The sequence below is a fragment of the Macaca nemestrina genome, chromosome 1 (genome assembly GCF_043159975.1).
Source record: "Macaca nemestrina isolate mMacNem1 chromosome 1, mMacNem.hap1, whole genome shotgun sequence".
In the NCBI taxonomy this organism is placed as follows: domain Eukaryota; kingdom Metazoa; phylum Chordata; class Mammalia; order Primates; family Cercopithecidae; genus Macaca; species Macaca nemestrina.
The window spans coordinates 143,673,896-143,692,412 of NC_092125.1; positions in this window are offsets into that span (position 1 = coordinate 143,673,896).

Consider the following 18,517-nt stretch of genomic DNA (forward strand, 5'->3'; position numbering starts at 1 on the left):
CTATGATAAAGTAAACATGTAGTTTTGATTTACAAACTCTGATACTGTGTTCCAAGGGGAAAGATTCTTACAAATAAAAAGGTAGGTTTTTATTTGTAAAAGTAAGAGAATACTTTTGGCTGGGCATGGTGTCATACATCTGCAATTCCACCACTTTAGGAGGCTGAGGCAGGAAGATGGCTTGTGCCCAGGAGTTGGAGACTAGCCTGAGAAACACAGCAAGATCCTCCTCTCTACAAAAAATTTAAAAACTAGCCAGGTATGGTGGCACGTGCCTGTAGTCCTAGCTGCTCAGGAGGCTAAGGCAGGAGGATCGTTTGAGCAGGAGGCTGAAACTACAGTGAGTCATGACCATGCCACTGCACTACAGTCTGGGTGACAGAGTGAGACCTTGTCTCAAAAAAAATAAAATTAAATTTAAAAAAAGGAAAAAAAAGAGAGACTATTTTTGAAATTATACTGCAGAACAATGTGATGGCCTTACAAAATCTGTTTTCTAAACACCTCTCTGTGACTAAAAGATACAATAGTTGGAAGAAAGGAGTCATTTGAGGGAATTTTCTATCTCACGCAAAGACTTTATTCTGGAGGATGTATTTTCCACTCACCTAGACCTTATAAAAGGAAGTATAATCTGACTCACCACCTGAAACTAGCTTTCGTACCATTGCCTTTTTTTCTTCTCTTCATTTTTCCCTTTTCCATTTTTCCTTTAGCTATACTTTTTTTCTTTTTGAAGACAGGGTCTCACTCTTTCATCCAGGCTGGAGTGCAGTGGTGTGATCTCAGCTCACTGCAGCCTCAACCTCCTGGGCTCAACAGATCCTCCCACCACAGCCTGCCGGGTAGCTGGGACTAGTGTGCACTACCATGCCTGGCTAATCTTTGTATTCTTTGTAGAGATGGTGTTTCACTATGTTGCCCAGGCTGGTCTCAAACTCCTGGCAATCAGCCTGCCTCGGCCTTTCAAAGTGCTGGGATTACAAATGTGAGCCACCATGCTTGGCTATCTATACTTTTTTAAAGATAATCTGCATCATTTTTTATTGTGTTCAAACTTTTGGGAGGGGCCGTATTCCCAAATACTTTTACCTGTTTTAACAAGCATTAAATATGAGGGCCCCAGGTATTTAAATCAGAGCACTTCAAAAGGCAGCTGGCTCTGCAATCCTGAATATAATAGTCTAAACAAATATGATTCAGCTTGAATTTGTTGTAATGCCAAGAGCTTTCCAACCAGGAATATCCTGACATGAAACAGAATTAAGAAAGTATCTGGATTCTTTCAAAGCTTAGGTATAGTGGTTCAAGCCTCTGTTTTGTTTGTTTGTTTTGTTACCAGAGAGGTAGGACAATGAATGACTCAATTGAGGGCATATTTTGCAAATAAAAACAAAAGGGAAAAACAAATAAAAACACCTAAGACTGACAGACTTACTAGCCTCTCACAACATTTAAGTCAGGAGATAAATATTTTGGCTTTCCGGCTTCTATAGTAGAGGGCAATAAGGAAAAATGTTTTGGATAAGCCAATCCCCAGTGTCTGCCACAAACAGAATAGTAAGGGAGAGGAAGCAATCTAAAGTCACCCTCTGAGATGGGAAGCTCTCAGGCTTATGCCCTAAAAGGTAAAGTCCCATTCTAGACAAGACAGTACTGAAATAACTCTCTGGTTCGTGTTCAATATTCTACCTGAATAATATGTTTATGGTCAGGCAGAGCAAAGATGCCTTCAGAGAAAATGTACAGGGAGGAAAGCACTGTCTAAACAGCAGATGACCTCACTGAAGAAGGCTTCCAACACCTCTGTCCGGCTCACGGCTACCTGATTCTTCAGGTCACGATATGCACAGTGATTCTTCCAGGAGGTCTACTTGAACTTTTTATGCTAAATTATATGCCTTTGCTAAATGCTCACACATAATCTTGAAGTTAAGCCTTATAACATCTCTCTTTCATCTGTAAGCCTTGTTTGATGTCTTCTTTTCCATTTAGACATGGAAGTTCTGTGAGGAAAGAGTCCATACCTGTCATGTTCCCTGATATTTCTCAAACACGTAGCACAATGTTTGGCATATAATAAGTGCTCATTAAATTTGTTTTGGGTGGAGCTAAGCTGATTTGGCTCTCCTACTAAAATGTTATGCTCCTTCATAAGTTATCACATTCATAAATATTTATTATAATTACATAATTACTTATTTAAAACCTGTTTTTCTTACTAAGCTCTTTGAGGGCAGGGCAAAGTTAGTGTGATGTGACTCCAGCAGCTCTCATAGTGCCTGGTATATAGATATGGTATAGATGTTCGATAAATAATTATTGAATAAATGATTGCTTTAGACAAGATATATAACTTCCCTGACACTCGGATTCCCAATCTGCAATCAATCATAACCACCACCGTCAGTACCATGATTATTAAATGCCATGCATGCTCCCCATGGTGAACCCACAGACTGAAGTTCTGGGGTTTGCCATGCAATGAAAAAGCAGAACAGAGAATTCAGCGAACTAATCTGGAATCTGGTCCCAGAAGCTTTAATCTACAAAAGATCTATGACAAAAATAAGGGACCATTTTAGTTTTCGAGGGCTGTCATAACCAAGTACCACAGACTGGGTAGCTTGAACAACAGAAATCTGTTTTCTCAGCATTCTGGAGGCAAGAAGTCCTGGATTAAGGTATTAGCAGTGTTGATTTCTTCTGAGGCCTCTTTTCTTGGCTTATAGATGGCCATCTTCTCTCTGTCTTTACATGGTCTTCCCTCTGTGTGTGTCCGTGTTGTAATCTCTTTTGATAAGGACACAAGTCCTTTTGGATTAGGGCCCACCCCAATGACCTCTGTTAGCCTTAATTGTCACTTTAAAGATTCTATCTTCAAATAATTCCTAAGGTACTGGGGGTTGGGGATTTAACATATAAATTTGGGGGTATCACATAGTGGCCCATAACAGGGGCATTGGAAAATATACTCCTTTTCTCTCTTCATGACAAAAAATATCTCATACATAATCTTCTGGTGGAGGGTAATAAGTTTTAAAATACCTACAGCCTGCTAAGAGGGCAGTCTATCAGCAACTCACACCTCAATATGAATTGCTTCATTGAGTGGAATGCTTTCCTATAAGCCGTAGGAAACCAGTGGCCCAGGTGAGAGAGGAGGTCGGGGAATGAGAAATGAATCATTTTGACTCATGAGTTACTACTAGGAAGGGTAGACCTAAGAAGAATGATAAATAAAATATTTTAGACATCTACTGTGTGTTGTGCAAAGAATTAGTGACATTAGTCCATTGTATTCTTTACATTCACTCAGTGAGACAGATGCGTTATTATCATCCTCATTTTACAGTAAGAGAAGCTTAGACACAGAATAATGAAGTCGGAGCAGAGATCGGAATCAAAGTCTTTCTGAGGCCAGAACTCACACTTCCACTTTCTAGACTGCTTGGGGACAGTTTTCAACATGAGGACATAGAGATCATGAGGATAGGAGCGTCAAAAGGAGGGCAGCAAAATCAGACTTCTCTTGTTCTACAATTTTGCAAACAAACAAAAAACAAAAGCAAACTTGTGTACCCATTTGGACATATATGCTGGTGGCTGTCAGTGGTAGGAATACAGATGTCAAATGCCCTGTGATTTATCTGCCCACCCCAAAACACTAGCTCAGCTTCACTGGTGCATATGTTACCTATGCAGGAAAGGCCAGGGCTCAGCCCTGGGTGTTTCCCATTTTGGAAAGCCTGTAGGAACAGATCCTGTTCTTAAATCACTCCATGAATCAGGGCTTTCTCTAGGACTGTGGTTCTCTACCCATATACAGAGACCCAATACACCTTTCTTACAACAAATATTTGTAACACTTCTCTTGCCATCATGAAATTAAATACTTAGATAATAAAACCTACAGGCCAGGCATGGTGGCTCACGCCTGTAATCCCAGCACTTTGGGAGGCTGAGATGGGCAGATTGCTAGAGCCCAGGAGTTTGAGACTAGCGGGGCAACATGGTGAGACAAAATAAAATACAAAAATTAGCTGGGCATGGTGGTAGGTGCCTGGAATCCCAGCTACTTGGGAGGCTGAGGGAGGAGAATCGCTTGAACCCTGGAGGCGAAAGTTGCAGTGAACCGAGGTCATGCCACTGCACTCCAGCCTGGGTGACAGAGCAAGACTCAAAAAATAATAATAATAAAAATAAAGTAAAGCCTACCTACTCACATAATTTCAGGAAAAAACCCAACACTATCTAGAGTGACCAACAATCCTGGTTTTCCTTGGACTAAGGGATTTTTCTGGGATCGAGATTTTCAGCACTAAGCCTTAACCATAATAATAATAAAAAAAAGAACAATAAAAGGAGAGTAATTAAAAATAAATTATCATGTATTAGAAGACTTTGCTTGGGCCAAGTTACATGAGAAGACACATTGAAGTAGTCAGTTACTTACACTGTTTTTTTTTTTTTTTAGATGGAGTCTTGCTCTATCGCCCAGGCTAGAATGCAATGGTGCAATGTAAGCTCACTGCAACCTCTGCCTCCTGGTTTCAAGTGATTCTCCTGCCTCAGCCTTCCTAGTAGCTGGGATTACGGGTGTGTGTCACCACACTCTGCTAATTTTTATATTTTTAGTAGAGATGGGGTTTCATCATGTTGGTCAAGCTGGTCTTGAACTCCTGACCTCAGGTGATCCACCTGCCTCAGCCTCCCAAAGTGCTGGGATTATAGGCATGAGCCACCACGCCCAGCCTGCTTACACTTTCTTATAATGTTAGGATATAAGTAAGAATATCTATACAAGAAATAAGAAAATGAAAGAACAAGAATGTGGGCTACACTAGAATAAAATATAGTATAGAAAATTTTAAATGTATTCATGTGAGAATGGAAAAAGTGTCAATTTAATTGGAGTAGGGATAACATGCAAAACAAATTACAATGTCAAAGTTGAAAACATGAGGACTCTGATATCCAAAGTTGATTGTATCTTGTCATAAACCTAGGGTCTCTCTATATGTACATATATATGCTACTTCATGGGACAGAGTAGTGTCTCTTTTCTTGAAATCCCTCTGTGCTTTGTGGCATCTGGTTAGGCACCAGTACTTAAAATGACCTGGGGGACCATGCTCTTGGATGGACAACAGGAACTTGATGATAAACGGTGTAAAGAAATAGTGGCCAGTCGCGGTGGCTCATGCCTGTAATCCCAGCACTCTGGGAGGCCAAAGCAGGCGGATCACCTGAGGTCAGGAGTTCGAGACCAGCCTAACCAACATGGAGAAACCCCATCTCTACTACAAATACAAAATTAGCCAGGGGTGGTGGCACAGGCTTGTAATCCCAGCTACTCGGGAGGCTGAGGCAGAAGAATCGCTTAAACCCGGGAGGCAGAGGTTGTGGTGAGCAGAGATAGTGCCATTGCACTCCAGTCTGGGCAACAAGAGCAAAGCTCCATCTCAAAAAAAAAAAAAAAAAAAAGAAAGAAAAGAAAAGAAATTAGGTGTTACATGGAGGTTATATGGCACAGCTCTGGGGGCAGCATCCAAATAACACAAAAATAAATAAAAATCCTTCCATCTCATTATTTTCATATTATGGATTTCTTATCAAACTGCTAAATTTGTTCAAATGTAGGGTGGTAATAATATGAAATATTTTTAAAAGATCTTTAGTCATAAAATTCAATGAGATCAATTCTAAGTCTATTGAAAGATGTGTCAAAGCTTCTATGTTACGTATTTGCACCTGACAGCTACAATTGCAGACTGATACAGGTGTGGCATTATAGTGAGTCATATACCATGAGCAGCATTGCAATAGGTGATATCTTTTCTGAAGCAGTGATCATTTCTTGAAAAAGTCCCGGCCGGGGGCGGTGGCTCAAGCCTGTAATCCCAGCACTTTGGGAGGCCGAGACAGGCGGATCACGAGGTCAGGAGATCGAGACCATCCTGGCTAACTCAGTGAAACCCCGTCTCTACTAAAAAATACAAAAAAAAAAAACTAGCCGGGCGAGGTGGCGGGCGCCTGTAGTCCCAGCTACTCGGGAGGCTGAGGCAGGAGAATGGCGTTAAACCCGGGAGGCGGAGCTTGCAGTGAGCTGAGATCCAGCCACTGCACTCCAGCCTGGGCGACAGAGCGAGACTCCATTTCAAAAAAAAGAAAAAGAAAGAAAAAAAAAAGTCCTAACAAAACACAGTACAATCTTCCCTTTGTTTAGCTGGTGATTGCATTCCTAAATGGGTCATATTTATATGTAAAATGAAATTAGACCTTAGGCTTGGAAAATATAAACAGGTTTTCCACATGCATGAAACTTTTTCTGTTGGGACATTAGAAGATCCCATATGATGACAGAAAATTCTTTGTTGCATAGGCTGTCTCACTATGGCAGCGTGTCTCTCCTCCCTGGTTTCAGTTCACTAAATGCTAGTAGAGCCTGCTCGCGAATGTCCAAATGCCATAGTTTAGGCCCATTTCTTTGAGTGCCATCATAGAGGTGAGGGAATTCCAAGTGCTAATAGAACTGAAAGCAAGGCCAGGCATGGATGCAGTGGCTCACACCTGTAATCCCAGCACTTTGGGATGCTGAAGCAGGAGGATTATTTGATGCCAAGAGTTCGAGACCAGCCTAGGCAACAAAGCAAGGCCCCATCTCTACAGAAAGTAAAATAATTAGCTGGGTGTGGTGGCACACACCTGTAGTCCTAGCTATTCCAGAAACTGAGGTGGGAGGATAGCTTGAGCCCAGAAATTCAAGGCTGCAGTGAACGGTGAACACATCACTGCACTCCAGCCTGGGCAACAAAGTGAGACCCTGTCCCCCACCCCCAACCAAAAAAAAAAAAAAAAGAATTGAGGCACAGCAAATACTACTGTGGGAAGAGGAACTGTAAAGGGGAAGGAGTTTGGATTCAGGTGGACACAGGCTTGAACTTCACCCAACCTTAGACAATTTTTTTTTTGAGATGGAGTTTCACTCTTGTTGCCCAGGCTGGAGTGCAATGGCACCATCTTGGCTCACTACAACCTCCGCCTCCCGAGAAAGTTCCCGATTCTCCTGCCTCAGCCTCCCAAGTAGCTAGATTACAGGCATGCGCCACCACGCCCAGCTGATTTTATATTTTTAGTAGAGACGGGGTTTCTCCATGTTGGTCAGGCTGGTCTCAAACTCCCGACCTCAGGTGATCCGCCGGCCTTGGCCTCCCAAAGTGTTGGGTTTACAGGCGTCAGCCACCATGCCTGGCCTCTGCCTTAGACAATGTACATAACCTGCCACGGCTTCAGTTTCTCAGTTTTTTCTTCTTTCGGTTTCTTCACTTTAAAATAGATCTATAATACTTCTGTTATGAGTTTGTATAAAGACTAAACAAGATTGCAATGTATATAAAATGCTTAACATCCCTTTCAGGGGCCACATTCCAAGTATTTCTTTCCTTGCCATTAAGTGAGAGAATTGCAGTTATCTCAAAGTAAGGAAATACGATGAGGGTAAGCTTCCCACAGCTCAGTTCTTGGAGAAAATAGAAAAGAAGAGAGACAAGAGGAGCATATAAAAATGACTAATTCAGGAGGAGGTGACATCTGAGTTATCAAGTAGGATAAAATTACCTTGGTTCATAATCAGTAATAGGAGGCCTCAGTACAGCATGGTGACTCCAGCAGAGCTAACACCCAGCTTCCTGTCTTAGCTCTGCTGCTTGGCAATGAGCTGGGGCAAATCACTTCGCTTCTCAGCTTCTTTGTAGGCAAAATGAGTTCAATAATACCTGCCTTTCCATTTTATTGTGGAATTGAACTGAGATATAGGATAAAGGCACCAGGCTTGGAGCCAGACTCTTACACACAGTAGCTCTTCCTCGTCAGTTCAGAGCTGTGTAGCAGCCAAAGGAAAACTTCCCTTTTGCCCCCTAAAGGTTCGCTGAAAATCACCTGACGAAAGGCAGATTAATAGGAGGAAAGGCATGTAAATGTATTAACGTGCATGGAGGAAACTCCCAGATATTATCCCATCTCTCTTCATGAATTGGGGTCTAGATGTTTTCATGCCTCTCTTCTTAGAAGAAAGGGAGATGGGGAAGTATGGGTGATGTAAGAGGGCCGGTAAATGATTTTTCAGGGAATTTAATGTGCTCCAAGAACATATAATGGCCTGAGACAAAGCCTGTTGGGCCCACAAAGCAGACAATGTTTTGTGACAAAAGGCTGTCTAGGTTTGTTGACAGACTTGTCTTTTTTTTTTCGAGACAGGGTCTCGCTCTGTCACCCAGGCTGGAGTGCAATGGCGTGATCTCAGCTCACTGCAACCTCCGCCTTGTGGGTTCAAGCAATTCTTTGCCACAGCCTCCCGAATAGCTGGGGTTACAAGCGCCCACCACCATGCCTGGCTAACTTTTTTGTGTTTTTATTTTAGTAGAGATAGGGTTTCACCATCTTGGCCAGACTGGTCTTGAACTCCTGACCTCATGATCCACCCACCTCGGCCTCCCAAAGTGCTGAGATTACAGGCGTGAGCCACCGCGCCGGGTCAACAGACTCGTCTTTCTTCCTGTGATGTGAGTTTAGTTAATTAAAACTCGGAACGGATGAGAGGGATTTGTTTTTTCCCTTGGCAGGTCTGGACTGTAGGCAGATAAAGTAACTTTAGAGAACAACTTCATCCTGTGCTTTGGGAGAGACGGAGGATTGAGAGACGGGGTGCAGGGAGGTCAGAGAGAACTTGAGGCTGCCTCCTCCATTCAGCATGTCAAAGCACTATATTTTGGGGTAGCCATTTCTGAGCCCCAACAGCTGCTAATTCAGCATCCGAAGAAACAGGACTAATGAACATGAACTTCTGTTATTTATCAGTATTTCAGCCAGGCTAGGCTGGGCTACCTGCAGTTACAAGTAAATCCAAAATTTCAGTGACTTAAATTTGAAGATATAGTTCTTATTCATTATACTTTTTATCATTGTCTGCTAGAAGCTTTATTCCACACCATTGTCATCCTTACTTCAGACCTGGGGCTGACAGAGTGACCACTATAGGAATATTGCTCGTTGCCATGACAGCAAAAAGATAAGATGGTGAAGCATCTTGACTTTTACAGCTTCCACATACATTTCATTGGCCAAGTCACATGGCAGTGCCTCCAAGTATGGGGGAAATTACAATCCACCATATGTCAGGAAGGAAAGAGAACAAGAATGTTTGTGAACAGCCCTAATGACCACTGTAGTTAGCGAGCAAAGATTTCAGAAAGATTTAATTATCTCTTTTCCCAGAGAAAGACTTGACGTGAATTAGCTTGTTGAGAATTGGCAGGTTACCAAGGATATGTTTTTCTTTTCTTGATGAAAATAAATTATTGGCAAATAGTCTTGCTGAGTTGTTGTACTTTTTGCCATGTTTTCTGTTGCCATGGCCCACTGCTGAATTTAACCACCCTAGGTTAATTTCAGTAGCTTTCTTTATTAGAGTTGGGAAGATTGCCTTTTCCTCACCCGTGGGTCTCTTCCTCTCTCCAATGTAATAAATGTGTACCACTTTTTTTTTTTTTTCAGACGGAGTCTCCCTCTGTCGCACAGGCTGGAGTGCAGTGGCATGATCTCGGCTCACCGCGAGCTCCACCTCCTGGGTTCATGCCATTCTCCTGCCTCAGCCTCCCGAGCAGCTGGGACTACAGGGGCCTGCCACCGTTATACTTTTCCTACTCATATTTTAAAACCCCAAATTTCTGATGGCACCAAAAACATAGAACTCTTGATTAGAAATGATGGGTTTGAAATGTCCAAGGTCTTTATGTAAATTTTCCACCGAGCTGATTCTCTTTTCTTGTAACTTAAGTGCTGGAAAACATTGCTTCCTTTTCCATTTTTAATATTCAGGTGTTTCTCAGATGGTTCTTCGGTAGGGAACCTTCCTAAAACTCAGGGGGTATGTCAATTATCTACTGCTACATAACAAAGTACCCTAAATCTTAGTGGTGTAAAAGAATGATGGACAGCTGGGCATGGTGGCTCACGCCTGTAATCCCAATACTTTGGGAGGCCAAGGCGGGTGGATCACTTGAGGTCAGGAATTCGAGACCAGCCTGGTCCACATGGTAAAACCCAGTCATTACTGAAACTACAAAAATTAGCTGGGTGTGGTAGCATGTGCCTGTTATCCCAGCTAATCAGGAGGGTGAGACAGGAGAATCACTTGAAACTGAGAGGCAGAGGCTGCAGTGAGACGAGATCACACCACTGCACTCTAGCCTGGGTGACAGAGTGAGACTCTGACTCCAAAAAAAAAAAAAAAAGAAAAGAAAGAAAAAGAGTAATGGACGTTACTATTTCTCACAGTCGCTGAGGTTAAGGAATTATGAAACAACCTAGCTGATCGTTTTCACTTGGAGTTTCTCATGAGGCTGCAGTCAAGATGTTAGCTAGGGCTGCAGTCATCTGAAGGCTTGACAGAGGCTGGAGGACAACTCATGCACATGCTGGAGAGTGCTGACTGCTAACAGGAGATCCCAGTTCCTCCCACCTTGTGGCCTCTGTAGGGCTGTTTGAGGGTCCTTTTCCCTGAGGAAGTGAGGCAAGAACGGCAAAGACAGCTGCAGTGCTTTTTATGACTAAAACTCAAAGTCACATACTGTTACTTCTACAGTGTTCTGTTGCTTATCCAGAATGCATGGGCAGCATGGGAGGGCATTATACCGGGATGTGATCACCAGGAGGCAAGGATCACTGGAGGCCACCTTAGATGCTGGCTATCACAAAAAGTAGGGCAAGAATTCTCTCAATTCCCTTGAAGTCTACCCCAAATATAAACATGAGAATTACAAGGCAAGGATTTTTTTTTTTTTTTTTTTTTTGAGACAGAGTCTTACACTGTTGCCCAGGCTGGAGTGCAGTGGCATGATCTCAGCTCACTGCAACCTCCGCCTCCCAGGTTCAAGTGATTCTCCTTACCTCAGCCTCCCAAGTAGCTGGGATTACAGGTGCCTGCCACCACACCTGGCTAATTCCTTTGTAGTTTTTTTTTTTAGTAGAGATGGGGTTTCACTATGTTGACCAGGCTGGTCTCAAGCTCCTGACCTCAGGATCCACCCACCTCAGTATCCCAAAATGCTGGGATTACAATTGTGAGCCACCGTGCCTGGCCAAGGATTTTTTTTTTTTCAATCTTTGTTCACTGCTTAGTACTTTGGATATTACCTAGCACATAATAGCTTCTCAATAAATATTTTTGCAATGAATAGGTAAGAAAAATCAAGAAAACTTTTTAAAAGTCTCTCAGTTAAACATTACAAATACTATGTTTTTTAGCTTCAAATAAGGTATATAAATGTCTTAGAAATGTGGTAGTGCCTTATCACACTGTAGATAGCCAGCAAACATTGAGAAAATAGTAAGACTTGCCAAGTCGCCTCCAAATTGGTGTTTAGAAGCGTGATTTTATTAGGGAGGCAATGTAGCACAGTGAATAGATACAGAAAAACTGAGATTTTTGTCTAGATTCTACCGCCAATTAGCTTGGTGAATTTAAGCAAGACAGTCTCTCTGGGCCTCATTCTTCCTACTTATAAAACCAGAGACTTGGATTAAATGACATTAAAGGCACTTCGAGCATGAACATTCGGATATTGTTTATTTGATCTCAACTTGAATTTGGCCATACGCTTAAAACTAGGCCTATAAGAAACAATTTCTGATGTACTCTATTTATTGGATAGTTCTTTCATGTGCATCAGGCTTCAGTCTAAAATGTGTGCATAGGTTTGGGTTTATTTCAAGACTGTGGGGTGAATCACTAAGTCTATGTGTATAAAGATTCCAGAAGTCACTTGGGAAATAATTTACTCTAATGGAAGTGACAATTTGATTCAAAAACAGTATCTCAAGAATTGGAAGGGAAAGGCAATTTTTAAAATAGCTCCATGTCTACCTATCAAATTATCTGATTTCATAGCCCCCATTTGCTCATGTTTGAGTACCCAAGAGATGGGGCTGGAAGTAAAATGGATGCATTAAAATCTACAGTAATTTGACACAGATAACTTTTTCATGTGTGATTTATAGCTGAACACAGTACTCTAAGAGTGGTCTAACCACAGGAAGAGGATACAAACACTTTTCTATTTGGGACGGTATCAAGTTAGAATTTTATTTTGGAGGGAGTGCATCGTCCGAACTCTTGATTCATAGTCAATAATCAAAGCTTCAAATAGTGTAGTAACCACATCTTCATCTATACTTTTCATTAAATATCCTCTTGTCAGATTCATCCTATTGTTCTCACTCCAGGTCCTTTGGATCCTGCTTTATGTCACTTATACATTAGCAGTGTTTTGGTTAGTGTTCCAACAGGAAACTGACCGGGGTGCCAGGAAACCACAAGGGGTTGTCCAGGGCTAGTAACTTCAGAGAAGCTGACAAGAAGAGTGAGGATCGAGGCAAAGCAGCCTTCTTGTCTCTTATAATGAGGGAGTCATAGGCTGGACTACAGGGAGGGGATGTCCTCCATCCATTGCATCTCCTGCTGGAGCTCCCTGTGACCAGACCCAGCTGTAATAGGAGCCTATTGGAGTGGTTCGTATAAGCCAGCCTCCCTACAGAGAGCAGGGTAGAGAGTGGATCTGGTGGAGCAATGGACTTCTTTGGGTCATTAATTCAAAGGTAGAACGTCTAAGACTATGAATGGAAATCCTTGGCATACCCACGAGACATTTTTCATTTCATGTCGATTCATTAATCTGAAACATACTGACCATATGATATATCTTAACCAGGAAAATTACTCTACTTTCTTAACATACTGATGTCTCCTTCTTCTAGTGCAAAAACAAACAAAAAAAAAAACGAAAAAAAAAACTAGCTTTATTGAAATTTTGAGATATAGTTCACCCATTACAGTGTACAAATCATTGTATTTGTATACTTTATCCCGTAGTTGTATTAAAATAAAGTTTACCCATTTACAATATACAAATCAGTAGATTTTAGTATATTCACAGTTATGCAACCATCGCAACAATTGATTTTAGAATATTTTCATTACCCTAAGAGACTCCATACTCATTATTATATTTTATAATATTTTCATTACTCCACAAAGAAACTCCATACTCATTCTTATTCACTCCTCATTCCTCTTCAATGCCGCCAGTCACTGGCAGCCACTAGTCTACTTTCTGTCTCTCTATATTTGTCTACTTGGACATTTCATATAAATAGAATTACACAAAAGGTGGTCTTTTGTGTTTGGTTTCTACAATATTGTAATACAGTAAGAAACATATATTTGGTCTCTGTCCTTGGTTCCTGGCACTACAGCTCCTGAAACCCTGGTAGTCTCTGGAGAGAAGAGAGTAGCTTTTGTATGCTAATGAGATGACTAGTGGCTGGAATCTCCTAGATAGCCTCAAGATTGTAGGGGTGGGTGGGGCTAGTTGCCAAGGAAACCAACCCAACCATGTCATTAGAGGGTGTGAGCTTTCAAATCCCCCAACCTCTGAGGAAGGGAGAGGGGCTGAAGGTTAAGTTGATCACAAATGGCCAGTGATGTAATCAATCATGCCCATATAATGAGGCCTCCATAAAAGTCCCCAGAAACTGGATTGCTGAATATGTGGAGGTATCTGGGGGGTGGCACGCCCAAAGAGGGTATGGAAGATCTGTGTCCCTTCACCCATACCTTGCCCTATGTATCTCTTCCATCTTTCTGTCAATCTGAATCTTTTGTAATATCCTTTATAATAAATGAGTAAATGTTTCAGGTGTTTCCCTGAGTTCTGTGAACCAGTCTAGCAAATTAAACCCAAGGAGGAGGTCATGGGAACCCTGAGTTATAGCCAGTCAGAAATTGCAATTGGTATCAGCAGTGGGGGGCAGTCTTGTGGGAATGAGCCCTCAACCTGTGGCATCTGATGCTAAGTCCAGGTAGATAGTGTCAGGATGGAGTTAAATTGTAGGACACCCAGTTAGTATCTGCAAAATAACTCTGTGGTGTGTGGAGAATCCCCCCTACATATCTGGTGTCAGAAGTTCCTGTCGAGTAGTGTGTGAAAGTAGGAAATACACTTTGTTTTTTCCTGTCTCTATCAGCTTCTCTCACTAAGTATAAAGTGTTTGAGGTTCACCCATGTTGCAGCACATATCAGTGCTTCATTTATTTTTACCGCCAAATGATATTTCACTGTATGGCTATCCCACAATTTGTTGATCTGTTCATCAGTTGATGAACATTTGGGTTGTTTCTTCTTTTTGGCTGTTATGTATAATGCAGCTATGAAATTCATGTACAATGTTTATGTGAACATATGCTTTCCTTTCTCTTAGGTATATACATAGAAGTAGAATTTCTGGGTCATATGGTAAATTTATTTTAAACCTTTCAGGAACTGCCAGACTGTTTTTGGCTGCACCATTTCACATTCCTATCAGCAGAGTGTAAAGGTTCCAATTTCTTCTCCACATCCTTACCAAGACTTTTTTTTTTGTTTGAGACAGAGTCTCACTCTGTTGCCAGGCTGGAGTGCAGTGGTGCGATCTCGGCTCACTGCAACCTCTGCTTCCCGGGTTCAAGCGATTCTCCTGCCTCAGCCTCCTGAGTAGCTGGGATTACAGGCGCGTGCCACCACACCCAGCTAATTTTTGTATTTTCAGTAGAGATGGGGTTTCACCATTGGCCAGTCTGGTCTTGATTTCTTGACCTCGTGATCCACCCACCTCAGCCTCCCAAAGTGCTGGGATTACAGGTGTGAGCCACTGCGCCCGGCACCAACACTTTTTATTATTTGTTGTTTTGATCTTAGTTATCCTAGTGTGTGTGAAGATTTTGATTTGCATTTCTGTGGTGACTAAAGATGTTGAGCATCTTTTCATGTGTTTATTGGTCGTTTATATAACTTCTTTGGAGAAATGTTTGTTCAGGTCCTTTGCCTATTTTAAAACTGGGTTATGTGCATTTTTTATAATAGAATCATAAGAGTTCTTTTTTTTTTTTCTTTTCGGTTTTGTTTTGTTTTTTATTGTTGTTGTTTTGGGACAGGGTCTCTCTCTGTTACTCAAGCTGGAATGCCGCAGCCTTGACCTCCCAGGCTCAATAAATCCTCATACCAAATCCTCCTGAGTAGCTGGGACTAATGGTGTACATTACCATGCCTGGCTAGTTTTTGTAATTTTTATAGAGATGGGATCTCACCATGTGAATACAATACAATACAATACAATTACAGGATACAGTATACAAATACAGTCTGTTCTCAAAGTCCTGGGCTCAAGCAATTCACCGGCCTCAGCCTCCCAAAGTGCTGGGATTACAGGTGTGAGTCACTGTGCCGGGCCAGAGTTCTTTATATGTTTTAGACACAAGCCTCTTGTTAGATATAATGATTTGCACAATTTTTCTCTCATTTTATGGGTTGTCTTTTCACTTTCTTAATGATATCCTTTGAAGCACAAAGTTTTTAATTTTGAAGATATCCAATTTAGCTATTTTTTTTTTTTTTCTTTAGTTGCTTGTGCTTTTGGAATTTTATTCCAGTGTTGTTTTGAAAGCTATTTTTTCCCAGCTTCCCGCTCAGGGTTAGAAAAATTGTCTGATTTCTCTTTCCTGCCCAAAATTACTTAGAATAGTATAAGCTAATATTTACCAACCACTTACTGTGTCCGAGGCTCTTGTTAGAGTTCAGACAGCTTGGGTAATCAGTCCGGGATCTCAAGGCTAAGGACGAATTCAGCTAATCTCACTGTGCAGCCCATACTCTTCAACCGCTTCACTGTGCTACTGATCAGGGTCTTCCTCATCTTGACATTTGTTTCATTTTTGCAGGAGGAAAATGGTGTATTTGCTGTTAGTGTTGGACAAGTTATTCTGCCTACTCTTTGTTCTCTTCCCTCTTCTGAGGTGAGTCCCCTGCCCCACCCTTTCTAGGATTGCCAGAATCTACAAACTGTCCAAAACACACATGTACTCATCCAAAAAGGCAAAACAACACCCTCATTCATGACACAGAATACTCAAAGCCCTGGTGTCACGGCTGCAGTCTCTCCCTGACCCTTGGCTCACCCGAACTGTGCTGAGTCTTCTCTTTGGTGGTGATAGTCTAGGGTGTGACATCCGGGGACAGCTTTGACACTCCTCGGATGTAAGTGCCATGCTGTGGCTCACCTTGGAACCCACAAGAAGGGCCCAGGTTCAAAATCCTTTAACTGTCAGTTGAATCAAACATGCCCACGTGCAGCAGTAGACAACAAAAGCAAGTCAGACTGCCTTCTCAGATGTTTCTTTTCACTTTGGCAATATCAGTGTTTAAACTTCAAGTTTATTATTATTATTTTAAATAAGTGAGGTCAGAATTACCCAACAGGAGTCCAAGAACTTCTTACCCCACACTGCACCCCCCAATTCTACAGTGTCCAATTACCTATGAAATCCATTTGTATCTACTTCAGAAATATCTGTCAGCCTGCCTGTCCCATTGAATCTTTCCTGCTCCTGCATCAGTTCAGATCTCTATCATCTCTTAGGTGGACTAACTCATCTCATTTCTTTTTTTTCTTTAGACAGCTCTCACTCTGTCACCCAGGCTGGAGTGCAGTGGCCTGATCATGCAGATTACAGCCTCAACCTCCTGGGCCCAAGCAATCCTCCTGCCTCAGTCTCCTGAGTAGCTGGGACTACAGATTCATGCTGCTATAGCTGGCTAAATTCTTTGTAGACACAGGGTCTCACTTTGTTGCTAAGGCTGGTCTCAAACTCCTGGGCTCAAGCAATCCTCCTGCCTCTGCTTACCAAATAGCTGTGGCTACAGGCGCACACTGTTGTGCCTGGCTCATTTTTTTTTTTTTAGATTTTGTAGAGACGGGGTCTCACTATGTTGACCAGTCTTTGTTTCTTAGTCTTGTCTTCAATCCAGTTGAATTAAATTGAATTATCTCTTCCTGGTTGTCTTCCTCAGTAGATTATGAGATCTTTAAGGTCAGAGACCAAAAACAATTAATTTGCCTAGAACCTGACATAGAGTCTGCCACCTACCAGCCTGACCAACATGGTGAAACCCCGTCTCTACTAAAAATACAAAACCTAGCCAGGTGTGGTGACACCTGCCTGTAATCCCTGCTACTCAGGAAGCTGAGGCAGGAGAATCACTTGAACCCAGGAGGCAGTGTTTGCAGTGAGCAGAGATCTCCCCACTGCACTCCAGCGTGGGCAACAGAGTGAGACTCCGTCTCAAGAAAAAAAAAAAAAAAAGTCTGCCATCTAAAGGCATTTAATTAGCATTTGTGAAAGAAATAGTAGTCGGGTACATAATTTCCCCACTGCAAGTCCTCACAAAAGGCCGTCTAATAAAAACAATTAAATCTCATGTGACCCAGGTGTGTCAGAAATGCCTTCCTATTCTGCTATGTGGACGAGTTTTGCTAGTTTTCCAGGTTTAATCAAGGCAAAGCAGATAGCTTGTCTCCTATGATTACTGGCTCATCTGCAGCCTGTGGAGGGGCAGACAGGTATGATACTCCTTCGTCACTCATCACAATGGTCATGGCAGGCACTTCTATAACATAAGACAAGTTAGCAAGAGAAAAGCATGATACATTTATTTAACGAAGTTTTAAATGACATGGGAGACTTCAGAAATGAAGACCCAAAGACCCAGGAAAAGCTGGGTATTCTTATGCTTAGGTATGCTGACAAAATGGACAGTCATGTAGAAATGAGATTGGACAACAAGGGTATGCTGCCATAATAGAAATCAACTGAGGGGAATGCAGCAAGGCCTGTCTGTTCTGCTGCTTCTTGGCCCCCTATGTAGCATTTCTTTCTCTGGGTATCGGACAAGACACTTGTCACATGAAGGTCTTCAGGGAAGAGAGGAGAATGTCAGAGAGTGACATTTCTAGGTTTTATGGCCTGCTTCAGGGGAGAGGAGTTAGAATTTCTATGACCCATCTTGAGGAAGACATATTCTAGTTTTATGAGCTGCTTCAGGGGAGAAAGAGAGTCTGGAGATAGGAGGGTGGGAGAAGGCCAGAAATATGGTGCTTCTGAGGCCCTTGCAATCTCCTTTAGTTCAAAGTACTCGGCATGCTAAAGCATCATACTTTAGGGCATTGTTTTGAGCCCCAAAATCAGTAACTCCTCCTTATCTTAGTTATGGGGGAGAGTCGGGCCTGTATCCCTCTCGGACCCATCTCTGCCAGGGACCACCAAATGATCAGGATATTCGTTTCTCACACACATACATATCCATTTCCCCAAGCTCAAACACCCTCTGGAGACTAACTTTTTTTCCAAAACAATGTAGATAAGCATTGCAAAATCACTCAGAAGAGGAGGACCAACAGTTATAACCCTCTCTGAGTAACCTGCTCCCTACTCCCATAGGAAGAAAGGAGGTGAGCAGACAGGACAAGGACTCACAATGTAGACCTTTACAAGATATCCCAAATGGCTGTTACCTTGCTCTCTGCCTCCCCAGGTTTCTGCTGTCCTACACTTCGATCTTCCCTCTGAGATTCCTTTTCTAATGAT